We start from the raw sequence: 17,898 nt of genomic DNA on the forward strand, positions 1-17,898 counted from the left end.
CCACCTCGAAGCCTTTGAGAGAGAGAAATCCTTGCGAGGACCAAGCCCAAACACCCAGAGCCAAAGAGTGTTAGGCATCACTGAAGTCTTAGCCAAAGAGTGTTAGGCATCACTGAAGTCTTTTTGTCTGTGTGACCTGAAGACTTATTACACTTGAGGACTGTGTATCCTCCAACCGGTTAGGCGTTGCGTTCTGAGCATCCAAGAGTCATTGTGGATTGCCGGTGAACGAAGTCTGTGAAGGTTTGGAAGTCTACCTTGAAGACTTACCAGAGTGATTGGGCGAGGACTGTGTGTCCTTAGCTCAAGGGGAATAAGGTGAAGACGCGGTCTTCTGAGTTGAATCTTAGCCTCCCTAACCAGACGTACAGTTGTCACAGCAACTGGAACTGGTCCAACAAATCATGTGTCTTCAACAAGCGACTGGTTCTATCCTCTTCCGTCCTTTACTTAAGTTTGTCTTCGTGAAGTCATTGCCTATCTGTGTATCTATTTGACTTCATTGCTTGACTACTACTGTTGATTGGCTTCATACTATCTTCCATCCTGATCCTTACTACTTAGCTAATATTAGTCCTGTACTTTCACATCATTGAATACTTGACTATGGTTTGCTTATGGTAGTTTATCTTCCGCTGCATATCAACTAGGTCATTTCTATCGTTTGTCTTCGAAACTTCCAAGTTTTGAAGACTTTCATAAAAATCGCCTATTCACCCCCCTCTAGTTGATACTAGCACTTTCAAAGAGAAGATTATATCAGAAGGATCCAACCTGAAGACACAAGAATAAAGACGAACAAAGACCGGATCCGGGCGGATCCACCAAAGAACACCACCGACCGAATCCCACGAGATCCACCGAAGACACACCTCCACACGCCCTCCGATGGTGCTAGACACGCCACCGGGACGGGGGGTAGGCGGGGAGAACCTTATTCCACCTTCAAGAAGCCGCTGCCGTCTTGTCTTCCGGAGCAAGACACAAACCCTAACAAAAACTTGAAGAATCACCTAAAAATGGAGCCCTCCCGCCGGCAAGGGTTGGGGTCCACCGTGCACCCATGGCCCTAAGGTCATAAGAGACATGGCAGATCAGCGGTGCCGCCGAGAGGAGCCAGAAGCAGAAACCTAGCCGCCTTCCCTTGGAGGAGAGACAAAGGGAGGAGATACGCACGGGGGATAGGTTGTCCCTTGGATGGTCAATTTGCACAAGCTTCGCAAGAAGTGGCTACTATCCATCGTCTAGATTCTTTCGATGGAGACATGACAACGACTACAAAAAGTGTAGGGATGAACAATGTCTTTACAAAGACATTTCACCAAAAACTCTCCATATCAGAATTTATAGAAGCACATGACAAGTGCATGGCTTGCCTTCACCGAAAAGAGAAGTATGAAGACTTCAAATCAGTGGTGCAGTTAGCTGAACCTTTACAATTTGTAAGTTAAAGAATGCTTCCACTATCTTCTCCATTAGATATGTAGCCTAGTGTGTGTAAATTTATTTTCCATTCTCTTTATTGGCACAGGGGTCGCAATAAATAAATGATCGTGCTTACAATGTAAATCCAGTGGCGGCAGAAGGCATGTCATTTAGATTGTATCCTGACTCCTAAGATGCTTGTTCAACCTATACCATGAGAATTTATATCATTATTACTTCAAGCTCATTAAGATTCCACAATGTTGTGTCTTGTTTTTCGATCATATTTCAATGAAGCAACTAGTACATCAATATTTGATGTGTGCCATATCTTCACCATCATCAATTAGAGCACAAGAACATGTTGATTTTCTTTATGATGTTATATATTGTTCAGATTGTGTCCAAATAATTTGTAAAGTAAAGTATTGCTTATTTCTATTTGACCAAATCTAGAATTGTTTATTAACTTTTGTCCCTTCATTGTTGTCAACTAAAATCGTGATCAGTAAGTTAAATCCAAATAATTTACGCCTGTCTTCATTCAGTGTTCTGACCTCTCCAAAACATGTTTTGAAAACCATTGTTGGATGCCTTGGACCTCTTTTGGAAGCAGCTGGAAGTGGGCCTTGCCTTCCTTGTGAGGGATGAGGTGGAAGAGAGCGGCAAATTTGGGATCGCGGGCCCGTCACCATGAAAGCATGGCCAGCCTGGCACTAGCACTTCGAGGCCATCATCCGGGGATCGAGGCGTGTAATGCCATCGTGGTAGAAGCATGGACTGCCTGGGACGAGCACGATGAGTCTATCTTCCGAACATCAAGGCCAACGATGTCGCATCCCTACTTGACCCTGACCTGCCAACCGTGGTTGCAACTAGGCTTCATCGGTGAATTCAGCCGCCACAACTACGAGCTAATTAGTTTATTATTTAACTAATTATTAGGTTTTTTATCAATGTAAGTGGCAATGTGACTAATTTTTTGCCCAAATTATTAGAGATAAAGTCGATTTGAATCAAATGTATTGTGAATTTTCAACTATTGGGGAGAACCATTGTAGTCAATGACAAAAAAGGCCTAGATGCAAGAAAAAATAAGGAGGTTCCCTTTTTACCCACTCAGTTTTTGTGCGTTCCTTGCAATTGTGAAAGTGCAACTATCCCTAGGTGGTTTTGGTAATTCCTAACAACATATAGCTCATTGAGCTAACATCATTCCAAGATGAATATTTCAGGAAAAGCTCAATGAATGGCATGGCATGGATGAGAAAAGTGGATCCCTCAAACTGCTAAGGAGAAAAGGGTTGGCTCAAGCTCAAAATCTCAAGACTCTACATTTTATATTTTAGTGATCCAAGATCACATTTAGTCTATAGGAAAAGCCAATACTATCAAGGATGGATGAGGTATTGCTTAATGAGTTTCTTGCTACATAGTGCTTAGTGATATGCTCCAAAACCCTCAACTACTTTCCCATATCCACATATGACCTAAACCAAAAGTCAAACTCGGCCCTACCGATTCTTTCTACCCGGCGCCACCGAGTTCAGATGTCATAGCCACTGCCACAAACCCTAGGCAAATCGGTCTCACCGATAGGGATCTCGATCTCACCGAGATGGGGTTGTAATCTCTATGTTTCCCTTCGTAACGTTTCGGTACCACCGAGATGAGCGATCGGTCCCACCGAGATTGCAATGTAAACTCCCTGTTTCCTTTTCGTAACATTTCGGTCCCACCAAAATGAGCGAACCGGTCCCACCGAGTTTACCTGACCAACTCTCTGGTTAGCTTATTACCAAAATCGGTCTCACCAAGTTTGTGTAATCGGTCTCACCGAGATTACGTTATGCCCTAACCCTAATCATATCGGTCCTACCAAGTTGCATGTCGGTCCCACCGAAAATCCTAGCGGTCACTAGATTTGCTGAATCGATCTGACTGAGTTTCCCAATTCGGTCCCACCGAGTTTGGCAAGTTGTGTGTAACTGTTAGATTTTGTGTGGAGGCTATATGTACCCCTCCACCTCCTCTTCATTCCTGAAGAGAGCCATCAGAACAAAGCTACACTTCCAACTTGCTGTTTCTGAGAAGGAACCACCTACTCATGTGTTGAGGCCAAGATATTCCATTCCTACCATATGAATCTTGATCTCTAGCCTTCCCCAAGTTGCTTTCCACTCAAATCTTCTTTCCACCAAATCCAAATCCTGTGAGAGAGAGTTGAGTGTTGGGGAGACTATCATTTGAAGCACAAGAGCAAGGAGTTCATCATCAACACACCATTTGTTACTTCTTGGAGAGTGGTGTCTCCTAGATTGGCTAGGTGTCACTTGGGAGCCTCCAACAAGATTGTGGAGTTGAACCAAGGAGTTTGTAAGGGCAAGGAGATCGCCTACTTCGTGAAGTTCTACCACTAGTGAGGCAAGTCCTTCGTGGGCGACGGCCATGGTGGGATAGACAAGGTTGCTTCTTCGTGGACCCTTCGTGGGTGGAGCCCTCCATGGACTCGCGCAACCGTTACCCTTCGTGGGTTGAAGTCTCCATCGACGTGGATGTACGATAGCACCACCTATCGGAACCACGGCTCAAAAATCACCGTGTCTCCAAATTGTGTTTGAATTCTCCAAACCCTTCCCTTTACATTCTTGCAAGTTGCATGCTTTACTTTCCGCTGCTCATATACTCTTTGCATGCTTGCTTGAATTGTGTTATGATTGCTTGACTTGTGCTAAGATAGCTAAAATCTGCCAAAGACTAAAATTGGGAAAAGGATAAGTTTTTAATTGGTCAAGTAGTCTAATCACCCCCCCCCCCCTCTAGACATACTTTTGATCCTACAAGTGGTATCCGAGATTTGGTCTCCATTTGCTTTGATTTCCATAGCTTTTGGTGGTCTTAGCCTTGGTTTCACAACCTAGGAGAGTATGGCGTCTAGTGAGGGAAATTATCATCGTAGAGGTCCTTACTTTGATGGTACTAATTTTGCTGGTTGGAAGCATAAGATGAAAATGCATATTCTTGGACATAACCCCGCTGTTTGGGATATTGTGTGTATTGGCTTGCAAGGTGAATTCTTTGATGGGAGAGAACCAAACCGTAAAGCTAGTGCGGAAGAGTTGAAGATGCTGCAATACAACGCTCAAGCTTGTGATATCCTCTTCAACGGATTGTGCCCCAAAGAATTCAACAAATCAGCCGTCTTGAGAATGCAAAGGAAATTTGGGACACTTTGATTGATATGCATGAAGGTACCGACTCCGTCAAGGAATCCAAGTTGGATCTGCTCCAAAGTCAACTTGACAAGTTCAAAATGAAGGATGGTGAAGGTGTCGCTGAAATGTACTCTAGGCTTGCTCTTATCACAAATGAGATTGCGGGCTTAGGAAGTGAAGAGATGACCGACAAATTCATCATCAAGAAGATCTTAAGAGCTTTGGACGGAAAATATGATACCGTGTGCACATTGATCCAAATGATGCCCAATTACAAAGATCTCAAGCCAACTGAAGTCGTTGGAAGAATTGTTGCTCATGAGATGTCACTCAAGGATAAGGAGGAACTTCACAACAAGTCAAGTGGTGCTTACAAAGCCTCATGTGAAGCCCCCACATCATCGAGTGAGAACAAGTCAAGTGGTGCTTACAAAGCCTCATGTGAAGCCCCCACATCATCAAGTGAGAAACAAACCTTCAATGAAGAATTGAGCTTAATGGTGAAGAACTTAAACAAGTTCAACAAGAGTAGAAGCAAAGAAAGAAGCTCCAAGTCAAGGTCCTACAATGACAAAAGATCTTCTAGTCGAGAGCGCAATTGCTACAATTGTGGGAGACCCGAACACTATTCCAACTGGATGGTACCCCGCGCGTTGCTGCGGGAATTTGTGGGTAAGAGTTGATGCAATGATAAATTTAGCTGGCCTGCTTGCCCTAGAGCTTGGTGGTTACGTCTTCCATGCTTGGTTAGGTGATGTGGTTGTTGGCTATAGTACAGGCAGAGTGCATCTGTAGTATGATTTAATTTACTTGCTAGTTGATGTAACGTTTTGGCAGGTTTGTACATATAGATGTACTCAAGATTTCGGAAGCAAATTCACGGAATTTGACATGACCTATCCTTATTTTTTAACCATTTGCATCTGCGACATGAAAATATTATATATTGACAACAATTATAGTAAAATATACATAATCATCTCAATAAAGTGCATAGCATACCATATACTCCACATTCAGACTTGATAGTTGCATAAGATAACGCATATATCACTACAGTAATAACTAATAAGAGTTTGATTGTATTACACTTTAAACTACAATATAAATAATTTAAATAAAACGCAATGTAGTTCAACCCATATATAGTGCAAAAGATGAATCCATATCTCAGTACATGCATAGTATCATCGAGAAGTAGTTGTAATGAGAGATTGACTGGATTAAAATTTAAGACACATACAACTAATTTAAAAAGAAGGCAGTGTAGTTCATTGATGCTTGCATGTGTGCTTGACGATGTCCTGCATGCTATTAAAAAAAGAGCTCTGTGGATACGGTTATCCTCATTTTTTTTTGATAATTTTGTTTGGACGGGAAACAGATAGTACCTTGTTGTTTATTGTTGTTATCATCTCATCCTTCTTAGTTGTTCATTGTCACAATGTTGTCTGCAATGTTGTTTGATGACAAAAGTAAGAACGGTGGATCTTATATTTGGAATGTGATATAAGATGTCATGTACTGTTGCTTATGCTTTTTAACAACCTGAAGATGAAGTTTTGTAGCCTCAATATACTTTTCTACTATGGCATGTCAATATTGCGTTGGTGTGAAATTCCATGGCAGAAAGAAATATTGTTATATGTTCTTACCTCTCCTTGATGTGGTTTCATCTTCTGTAAATTCAATGATAAGGGTACCTGTAAACACAAATCAACATTTAAATGTGATGCTGAATCTGAACCGGTTGATTTATAGAGAGTTCTAAAATTGTTACTTATTTGGTTATTCTCAATGTGAATAGTTGTGCCTTAGTAAGAGGTAGGTGTAGTATTGTTTGAGTTATGTATTGTTTGGATAATCGGACTGTAATATATAGCTTGTGACTTCCATTTTGTGGCTGATGGCAAACCTCTCAATACTTATCGCTGAAGATGGTTGGGTCACCAGTTCTTTGCTTGGAGATGGCTGGAAATATTTCATGGTTCATGTTAGTCTTTTATAGTAAATAAGGTTGATATTAGGAAGAAATATAATCGGTCAATGAATAGAATTTGTCTAACCTTTGTCGAGGGCAATATTTGTGCTTTGTTGACCGAGAAGCTTTTCTTTGGGACATACCTTATGGGGAACCTGTACATCGAATCAATCTTCATTCCATCAAGTATAACATGGAATATTTGTAAGGACAGGGAAGTATAGTGAATATCATACTTTGATTAGTGCCAAAGAACCTCATTTGGTGTAACATAACGACAGTCTTGATGCTTATCTATTACATTGATTATTTCATGCGATGAATCAGATGAACCAACATTGGAATCCATTTTCAATCTGGTACAGTAAAATGATTTTGTCACGTACTTGAAAGGATATTTGCACATACAGTACCATCAGTAAACCTCTATTCCTAGTAGTGCAGAATACTGACGTACCAAGCTTTGGAGTATATATAACATTAACCTAGAGAAGTAGCACTTGAAAGGCATAATACTATTTTATCTGAATGGCATAATCTTCGGTTGTCTTTCGACCATGGGAATGCCGAAATTCTTTTGAAGTTTCCTTGCTTACTTTCTACCAAGTATTGATTTGCTCTCTACACTCCATAGATATTCTGTGAGGAACTCGAACGAACACTTGTATAGTAGGTAAATAACGCACAATTCTTGTCATCAAAGTAAATGAAAATTATGACATTTTATATGACTAATTGTACGGTACCATAGCCAACAAATAAGTGTATGACTAACTGAGGTTCATCAAGCAGTGAACTCATATAAGAGAGGAGAGACAGCATACCGATGGAGTAGCAAGAGACCTGTAACACCGAGCAGCTTCGGATCTGGAGCTCAATCTGACATATTCAAAAGATTAATTCAAATAGTAATTCAGTTAGAGAGAAATTTGTGTGTGTGTGGAGGGAGCTCAGGGAGGGGGGAGGAAGAAAACAGGAAGCGTCACCTACCAGAGTGCAAGCCTGTTCTGAGAGTAGGACACGATTAGATCGACGATGACTACAGGACATCATCCTTTTAAAGATGAAGGCGACCACTTGTCAATTAAATCTGCAATTTCTTCCACACTTCAAGATAATTAAGGGTGGGGTAAAGAGAGGCGATAAATGGTGCCGTTTCTTGCATTTGTAGCTGCGGTTTCATGGGGCAAGGAAGAGAGAGCGGCGCTGCGCGAGGAAGAGAGGGCAGCAGCGGCTGCGCGTGGAAGAGGAAGGTTGGGCGTTATCTTGCGGACAGGATAGAAGCACTGAGGAGAAACGAACCCAGCCGCAGGCCTGTAATACATGGGCTAGACGACCTCTACCTATTGGGCTTGGATACCCACAATGCAAAAAAGTGAGGAAACACAGTGAGGGGTGCTTGTTTTCTGTTTAGTCAACCAACCATGCTTTGCAGCGGGGGAACCGCTTGGCCTGCCGATAAAACCAGGCGATCGCAATGGAAGAAGCGCGGGCGGGAGCAGGTTGATTAGCAATGACATGGCGCTGCTGATGTGGATGCCTTGCATGTTGAGAGAAGTCATGTAGTGGGGAGCTCCTATTTAGATATAGTAGATGAGTGTACGGCACCCCATAAAAGAAGAGAAGAATCACCCAAGAGGAGAAGTAGAAGAGAAGAATCACCACCAAGAGAGAGGAGGAGTAGAGATGATCGTTATGAACGAATAACATCCCGGAGAAGCAAGGATTTGGAAAGGAAGGACAAGTCATCAAGGAGCTACACAAAACGAAGACATCAAGCTCATGTTGGTGAATGGGTATCCGACTCCGACTCCGACAATCACTCCGAGAGAAGCTATCACTCCGACTCCGAATATACTCAAGATGAAGGTGTTGCCGGTCTAGCACTTGTGTCAACCAACTCCTACGACATATTTGACTCACCAAATGAAGGAATTGGAAGATGCTTCATGGCTAAAGGCCCAAAGGTAACACACCCCGAGTATGTTGATTTCAATAGTGATGAAGATGACTTGCTAGGTGATGATGATTTACTTGTTGACAACTCTAGTGATGAATACTATGATGAAACGTCAATTAATCATGCTAATCAAGATAAAACGAATGACAATGATAATGAGAAGATTGAGCTTCTAACTAAAGAACTAAACACTCTTAAGTTAGCTCATGAAACTATCTTAGAAGATCATCGAGAACTTTTAAGGGCTCATGAGAAGTTACGCTTTGAAAAGCTCAATCTTGAGCAAGAGCATGAGTTCTTAAAGGCAATCAATGATGATCTCCGTAAGAAAAGTTCTTCTTACATTGCCAAGCGTTTACTCTTATCTACTTACATGCCTCAAGTCAAGTCCACTAACAAGAACAAGAAGGATTCTTCCTCTAGTAGTAACAATAATCATGCTAAATCAAATGTTGTTACTTCTAGTAGTTCTCTTGATTCCACTAATGATTCTCTTAGCCAAGTTACACTTGAGCAAGAAAATAGCTTATTGAAGGGAATTATAGAGAAAGGTGTTTACAAGAGCCTTGTCGGGAGTAAGCAATTTGACGAAATTGTACGCAAGGAAGGAAGGCACCGGAAGAACCAAGGTGTTGGTTTTGAATGAAAGTTCAATGCCAATGGAGTTGAGTGGGAAGAAGATCAATATCCCAAGACGAAGTTTGTTCCTCGGCAAGAGAAGTATGATCCTACTTCCTTCAAGGGGACACAAGCTCAAGATGATCTTCCACCACAAGACCACAAGCAAAAAGGCAAGGACAAGCTTCAAGAGGAGATTGATGCATTTGAAGAAGCTCCTAAGGCCTTGGTCAAGTGGGTTCCCAAGACTACGTCAAGTTCTACTTCATCAAGTACGACTACAACTCCAAGGATTCCCATCAAGATGATGTGGATCCCGAAGAAGAAGAACTAGAGAGTTCTTGAGGGTGACTCCGCCAACATATTTCACTCATATCTTTTTGGCAACAACAAGTGCAATCAACTTCCACATCTTGCACTAGTTCAAGGAGTCACAAACCCTCTTGTTGGTAAGACAAGGGACAAGGTAATCTAATGCTTTCATAGACATCATCTTGTGTGTGCATCACTCTATGTCTATGGATATCCTTGTTTGTTCCTTGTGGGACTAACCCGTGTAGATATTGAAAGTGCAACTCACTCCAAATGATTGCTCCAAATGATCTACATCAATATTGAGCATCCACATCTTCAACACCTACATGAAGTCATCATCGACAAAAACCAAGGTTAGTTTATCCCTCTAAGGGGGGATCTCACATCTAGGGGGAGCTTAACTCTAAGAATTGAGTCAAAGCAACTCTAATGGTGTGAACACATCAATGCATTATGTAAAAGTGGTAACCCCACTTGAGCTTAAAGGATGAGTATGACCTATGATCAAATGTTCTCATTTGAATCCTAAGTCAATATACTCATACATAGATGACCTAGTCATCGCCAATTGTTTGATAGATGCTAGAATTGTTTGTGCATGCTTTGCCACATATTTCATTTGCCATTTTATTGTGTGAGCATGTTGGTTGCATATTTTACTCATTCGAGGACATCCACTTGTTGGTTTGATTGATTGGTTTCATTTTTTTTCAAGTGGATGGACAAGAATGCCTAAGAACCTTCTCTAGCTATCTATGCTTTTTTCGTCTCAAACTCTATTCATGCTACATCACAAAATTTGATCAAGTCAGATTCGAACCACTCTGTGTGAGGAGCACTCGGAGTCCTCGATTCATCATAGACTTAAACTTCCAAAACTTCTTTGTGTGTTTTGGTGTGACCGATTCCTCCATTTCGGTCATACCGAGATCACTAAGTCGATCTAGGTTTTCAATCTCGGTGCAACCGATTTGAACCTTTTGGTCACACCAAGTTGCTGTAACTGTATACAGTTATGCATCTCGGTGCCACCGAGTTGTTCCACTCGGTCACACCGACAGGGTCGGGCTATATATACTCACGGGCAAAAATTTGGAAACTTTCTCCAAACCCCTTTGCCCGCGCATAGCTCGCTCTGCCTCCAGGGTCTCCGGATCATCTTCCTCGTCGCCAGCCGCCTCCAGTCACTGGTCTCCGTCGCTGTCAACGAAATTCACCCCCGCCGTTGCCGCTGTAGTGAGTTCATCGCCAAGCTAGGGTATGGACTCGATCACAGTGCTATCCCCGTCCGATTCCTAGCACATTGTGTTCATCATGATTCTTGCCATGATTGAAACTACTCTATCCAGTCAAAACAATCCATACTTTAGTAATGAATTGAAAATTTAGGGTTAGGTTTCCGCCAAAACCATCTCGGACCCATCGAGTTGTAGAACTCAGTTCCACCGATTTGGCTAATGCCATTGCACAAGTGATTCTCGGTCTGACCGAGAATTGCAAATCGGTGTGACCGAGTTCAGGACTTTGTGAAACCCTAGCAGTCTCGGTGCCACCGAACTATGACTCGGTCTGACCGAGTTCACTAGTTTAGGTTCCAAAAGTTGTTTCGGTATCACCGAGTTTGCAAATCGGTTGATCCGAAATGCTTTCTATGGAAAACTAAAACTAAGTTTTTGACTCATTCTTTTGCAAAAACCTCTGTATTTTGTGATGCTCATCCACTCTATCTCATCTACATCTATTCACAGGGTCAGCAGTCAGTGTTTGCAACATGTCTGATCAAAGTGACAGCCAGAACAGGGAAGAGGAGCAGGTTCAGATGAGTGAGGGCACTAGTCCCTCTAGTACCTCTGATGAGGGCAGCAGGAGCACCCCAAGCAACTTACCCAAAGCTGCCACCAGGGCCAGAAAGAAGAAAACCTCAGAATCTGAGGATGAAGACTATGTGGCTGTAAGTGCATCTAGTGCCCCTTAGTGATTTTGGTGTATTGAAGACTTATAGGTTAAGGGTCTAATGTGTTTATGAGTGTACACAGGTCTATAAGTCTATGAGGAGTTTGATATTAACAGAGAAAGTCGACCCCTAAAAATGAATATCTTCGACTGAAGATTTTGGTATTCCTGAAGACTTTCATGAAGACTTTGAAAGTGAAGAAATTGGTGTGTCCGTGAAGACTTGATGTTCATGCGAGGAATATGAAGCTTGAAGACTTTCGTTTTCATAGTTTTGTTTTTCTCCTTCTTGAGTCATAGGAAACATCGTACTGTTAAAGGGGGTCAAGGAAATACTAAGGAAACATTTCCATGTGATGCTCAACTCAAAATCCTACACCTACCAATCCCTTCGAGTGAAGCCATTGGAAATCTCATACAGTTTAGTCAATTTCTTCAGTGACAGAGACGAAGTTCTTCTGGTCACTGAGGAATTTGTTCTAACTGAGGAGTTAGGAATTTGCCAGTGCGGATTGCCTACACAGTGAGGAACATGATAGCCCTGAGGAATTTGAGAGTCAAATTTCTGACCGTTGCTGTGCTACACGCCAGCTGTCCCAAAATATCTTATCCACATAACGATCATATCATTGAAGGGCATTTATGTCTTATCATGTCGGGCTGCTCCCTAGGCTATAAATAGCCGCCCCCTACAACCACTAGCTAGTTGGCTGCTCCGAGAGAAACTGACACTTGTCAATTGAGAGCAACCTATCCTCCGAGGACTTTGAGCGAAAATCATCGAGTGAGGAAAAATCCAAACCCAAACACCCACAAACCCAAAGTGATTGAGCATCACTGAAGAGATTGATCCTGCGTGGATCCGACGCTTGTTACCTTTGAAGACTGTGCTTCTTCCATATGGTTAGGCGTCATGGTCTAGAGCATCCAAGAGGAATTGTGGATCGCCGAGTGACCGAAGTCTGTGAAGGTTTGGAAGTTGCCTGAAGACTTACCACGAGTGATTGGACGAGGTCTGTGTGACCTTAGTTCAAGGAGAATACGGTGAGGACTTGGTGTCCTGAGCTGCATGCTTAGTGACTAGGTGTCCGGGACTGTGTGTCCTCGAGTTTAAATACTCAGCCGCTCCAACCATACGTACAACTGAGACAACAGTTGGAACTGGTCTACCAAATCTTTGTCTTCACCAACCTTACTGGTTCTATTTCCTCAACTCTTTCATTTCCTCATTATTGTGTTGAGTGATTGTTCATATCTGTGTTTGAAGACTTTGACTGAAGACTTTCTCAATTTCCTCAGTTCAATTTCTTCAGTCTGTTTGTCTTCATCTTGTGTTATCATGTGTTTACGCTTTCTGTACTCTGTGTTTGTCTTCATTTCATCATGATGACCATGTGTGTATTCTGTCATGCTTACTTCTGAGTACTTATTCCGCTGCAAGTAGTTCTTCGCTAAGGAATTTCCTCACCGGCAAATTCCTTAGTGAAGAACTCATAAAAATCGCCTATTCACCCCCCCTCTAGTCGATATAACGCACTTTCAGTGGCAGTAGAGGATGAGGCCACTTCCAAGAAGAAAGTGCTCAAAAAGGAGTATGGCACAGCTGCTGCCATTAAGCCTGGTATGAAGACCAAAGTACCTGCAAAGAGAACTCCCATGTCTAAAGTCAGAGCCTCTACTCAAGTACCTTTGGAATCTCAACCCATAGAGGCTGCTGCAGAAGGGAAGAAAAGGAAGGAAAGGGTCAAGAAGACCATGGCCAGAGTTGTTGGAAAGCCTTCCATGATGGAAGAGGAAGAGGAAGAAGAGGTTGCTGCACCAGCACCCAAGGCTCAGAAGCTTATGGGTGATGCTATTAGGTCAGGGGTTGCATCATCAAAGCCCAAAGAAGCACCCAAAGCTGCCTCCAACCCAAAGACGGCACCAAAGAGGAATACCAGAAACATATCTGCTGCTGAGAAGAACAAGGCCCCAGTGCCTGAAACTGCTGCTGAAGAAGAAGAAGATGAAGAGCATGTTTTGAGAAACTTGAAGCCAAAGATTCTAGACCACAATGATGCTCATCATGTGGCTGAGAACATGAAGCTGAGAAAGGATGCAGGCCTCAGACAGTGGAGGTTGTCTGATCCCTATGCTATCAGGAGAAGGACTGCTATTGACTACAGGTTCCATACTAAGGAACATCAGGATTTTTATGAGACAGTACTGTTGGGCAAGAAGCCTATAGTTTGTGACATGAGGTGGGTGGACTGGACCTACATGAAGGAAAATGAGGAACACTATCCTGTAATGTATGACAGTTTCAGTGCTTGTGGAGTTGCAGACTTTGTTGGGCAGAAGCTCACAAAGTGGAATGATAAGCTCATTATGCAATTCTACTCCACAGCACATTTCTATCCAGATGGCAGGATAGTGTGGATGTCCGAAGGTACAAGGTACCAATCAACTATTGAGGAATGGGCAAATCTGATCAATGCACCTAAGGAGAAGGAAGATGACTTGGATGTCTATGCCAAGAAGAAGATGGATCACAACACTATGGCACATATGTACAGAGATATCCTAGATGCTGCAGTTGAAACACATAAGTTTGGATCTATACACTATCTTCTGTCAGGACTCCCAACTATCAACTGGATCCTCAGGCATACTCTATTTCCCAAGTCAGGTGACCACAACATGATAAGAGGCCATGCTATAAACTTGCTACATTTATTTGATGTGCCACAGAAGTTCAAGGTCATGAGCCTCATAGTTGAGACTATCAAGAGGACAGCAGCTGAACAGAAGAGAAGTTGTGGGTATGCCCCACAGATCCAGGAGCTGATAAACTCCAAGATGGGCACAGGCACATACTTGCTGGACAAGGAACATTTTGTTATCTATCTAGACTTTGAGGATAACCAAGTGGTTATGAATGAAGATGAGCCATCTTCTGTGCATGCTCAAGCCAAGAAGGAGAAGGCAAGGACAGAGAAGGCTACCAAGATGCCAACAATGGAAGAGGCATCTCAGTACTTTCTGAAGAGCAAACAGGATCATGGAGCAGAAGTTCTATAACTTGGATGTGAAGGTAACTGAGATCCAGTCTGTTGTTGAGCAGCTTCAGGATGATATGCACGAGAGGAAGGGCAAGACAACCACAGATGCATTTACCAGAGTGCCTAGAGCTCAGAGATCAGTTGTAGTGCCAGTGACAGACACCAAAGCCACTTCATCTGCACCAGCTACAGCTCCTACAGCTCCAGTGCAACCAGCTTCAGCACCCACACCTCCAGCTCCATCCACATCTACCGAAGTCTTCGTCCAAGGAGCCATCTCTACACCACCACCTGAAGATCAAGCCTGAGAGTCGATCTAGTGCTATGCATTTTCTATGAACTTTTTGGTAACTTGTTGCCAAAGGGGGAGAAAAATGTATAGATCATAGGCTTCGAGAGAGAGTGTTGCCTTTTGTTCTCTCTTGCTTTGGTGGTTAAACTTTATTTGCTTGTTTGAGATACTCTATGTCTGTGTGATACTTGGATGATCATGTGTTTGATCATATGCTACATTTATACTTGTTGGATGACATTATCTCGTTTATCTCTATATGATCATTCACTTTGCTTGGTGATGAGTGCATGTATTCAATTATTATCATTTTGAGCGCTCCACCAAGATGTATGTGACATGGAAGAGTTACCCATGAGCCTAACTCCTTGTGCATTTGCAGTCCAAAGCAAATCTTAAACTATGCACAAATATAGGGGGAGCTCTTGCTTATCACATACTTCTCAAAGCGACAATGTTTTTCTCTCTTATTATCATCTGTCGAAGCTTTGATCTGTATGTTGTCATCAATTACCAAAAGGGGGGGATTGAAAGTGCAACTATCCCTAGGTGGTTTTGGTAATTCCTAACAACATATAGCTCATTGAGCTAACATCATTCCAAGATGAATATTTCAGGAAAAGCTCAATGAATGTCATGGCATGGATGAGAAAAGTGTATCCCTCAAAATGCGAAGGAGAAAAGGATTGGCTCAAGCTCAAAAGCTCAAGACTCTACATTTTATATTTTAGTGATCCAAGATCACATTGAGTCTATAGGAAAAGTCAATACTATCAAGGAGGGATGAGGTATTGCTTAATGAGTTTCTTGCTCCACAGTGCTTAGTGATATGCTCCAAAACCCTCAACTACTTTCTCATATCCACATATGACCTAAACCAAAAGTCAAACTCGGCCCTACCGATTCTTTCTACCCGGCGTCACCGAGTTCAGATGTCATAGCCACTGCCACAAACCCTAGGCAAATCGGTCTCACCGATAGGGATCTCGGTCTCGCTGAGATGGGGTTGTAATCTCTCTATTTCCCTTCGTAACGTTTCGGTACCACCGAGATGAGCGATCGGTCCCACCGAGATTGCAATGTAAACTCCCTGTTTCCTTTTCGTAACATTTCGGTCCCACCGAAATGAGCGAACCGGTCCCACCGAGTTTACCTGACCAACTCTCTGGTTAGCTTATTACCAAAATCGGTCTCACCGAGTTTGTGTAATCAGTCTCACCGAGATTACGTTATGCCCTAACCCTAATCATATCGGTCCTACCGAGTTGCATGTCGGTCCCACCGAAAATCCTAACGGTCACTAGATTTGCTGAATCGGTCCGACCGAGTTTCCCAATTCGGTCCCACCGAGTTTGGCAAGTTGTGTGTAACGGTTAGATTTTATGTGGAGGCTATATATACCCCTCCATCTCCTCTTCATTCGTGAAGAGAGCCATCAGAACAAAGCTACACTTCCAACTTACTGTTTCTGAGAAGGAACCACCTACTCATGTGTTGAGGCCAAGATATTCCATTCCTACCATATGAATCTTGATCTCTAGCCTTCCCCAAGTTGCTTTCCACTCAAATCTTCTTTCCACCAAATCCAAATCCTGTGAGAGAGAGTTGAGTGTTGGGGAGACTATCATTTGAAGCACAAGAGCAAGGAGTTCATCATCAACACACTATTTGTTACTTCTTGGAGAGTGGTGTCTCCTAGATTGGCTAGGTGTCACTTGGCAGCCTCTGACAAGATTGTGGAGTTGAACCAAGGAGTTTGTAAGGGCAAGGAGATCGCCTACTTCGTGAAGACCTACTGCTAGTGAGGCAAGTCCTTCATGGGCGACGGCCATGGTGGGATAGACAAGGTTGCTTCTTCGTGGACCCTTCGTGGGTGGAGCCCTCCGTGGACTCGCGCAACCGTTACCCTTCGTGGGTTGAAGTCTCCATCAACGTGGATGTACGATAGCACCACCTATCGGAACCACGGCTCAAAAATCACCATGTCTCCAAATTGCGTTTGAATTCTCCAAACCCTTCCCTTTACATTCTTGCAAGTTGCATGCTTTACTTTCCGCTGCTCATATACTTTTTGCATGCTTGCTTGAATTGTGTTATGATTGCTTGACTTGTGCTAAGATAGCTAAAATCTGCCAAAGACTAAAACTGGGAAAAGGATAAGTTTTTATTTGGTCAAGTAGTCTAATCACCCCCCCTCTAGACATACTTTGGATCCTACAAATTGCATGGTGTAGGTAGTTGCCTAATTATAAAGTTAATCATTATATTGTACTCAGACAATCAAGAGAAAAAGGACATTTAGATTCCACTTTCACGATGCGCGTCATAACTTAGCACGCCACATTGTCCCATTTGTATGGCCAGTCTAGCAAGAATAATGTTTAACTAGAATGAAAAGCGCGCTTCGTTGCGCTCGTGAGCTTTGATGCCAATGTGTGTGGAATTTTCACCACCACTTACTCTAATGGCGTACATTCCAAGCAACCCAATGAAACCACTAATAGGAATTATTTTAAGCACATAGTGTTGCCTTGTACACATCTCACATAGGTTATTTTCCTACGTCGTGTACCATTTCAACTTTTTTTGGTATTTGATACAAAATTGAAATTGCAAATGCAAAAGATAGATTGTTGCATAATCAAGTTGAGGTGGCTTATTCCAGAAATCATGAAAGCCAAAGCAAAATGCACCTTCCTAAAATGGCACTAATCATTGAAAACAATAAGACCAAATCACAAGGGTTTCCATGGAACAAAATGGAATATGAATTATTACAACTAAACAACGCTTCATCCTTTTTTGATTTCATTGTGTAAACAAAATACATAGTGCTTGGTAACCTTCAACTTGTTCCTATCATGTGCAGACAGATAAGCAACAAAACAAAGGGAAAATATCATTTGTTTTGCACTCCCTTAGCTTGCTCTTGATTACGCTTCTCATCCTTCATTGCCTCAATGTGTTCTGGTGAAGTTCAAGGAAATTGACAATCAAAATGGGCTAGTTGAGTTTATGAAAACTCCCAATGCTTCGTATCCGTTCACTTATACAAACAAAAACACACAAGGGCGACATGAATCCACACGAGAATATTT

At 42.5% G+C, this 17,898-nt stretch overlaps 1 long non-coding RNA gene across 1 annotated transcript; it reads right to left on the reverse strand.

Moving 5' to 3' along the window:
* Positions 1-5,944: 5,944 nt before the first annotated feature.
* LOC123097397 (uncharacterized) lies at positions 5,945-8,391 on the reverse strand. The gene is made up of 7 exons (XR_006447160.1): positions 7,612-8,391; positions 7,446-7,500; positions 6,858-6,977; positions 6,707-6,776; positions 6,556-6,611; positions 6,296-6,343; positions 5,945-6,091 (listed from the first exon to the last, which is right to left on the reverse strand). It is a non-coding gene; the product is annotated as an uncharacterized lncRNA (long non-coding RNA).
* Positions 8,392-17,898: the final 9,507 nt, after the last annotated feature.

Source organism: Triticum aestivum, chromosome 1B (genome assembly GCF_018294505.1).
Source record: "Triticum aestivum cultivar Chinese Spring chromosome 1B, IWGSC CS RefSeq v2.1, whole genome shotgun sequence".
In the NCBI taxonomy this organism is placed as follows: Eukaryota; Viridiplantae; Streptophyta; class Magnoliopsida; order Poales; family Poaceae; genus Triticum; species Triticum aestivum.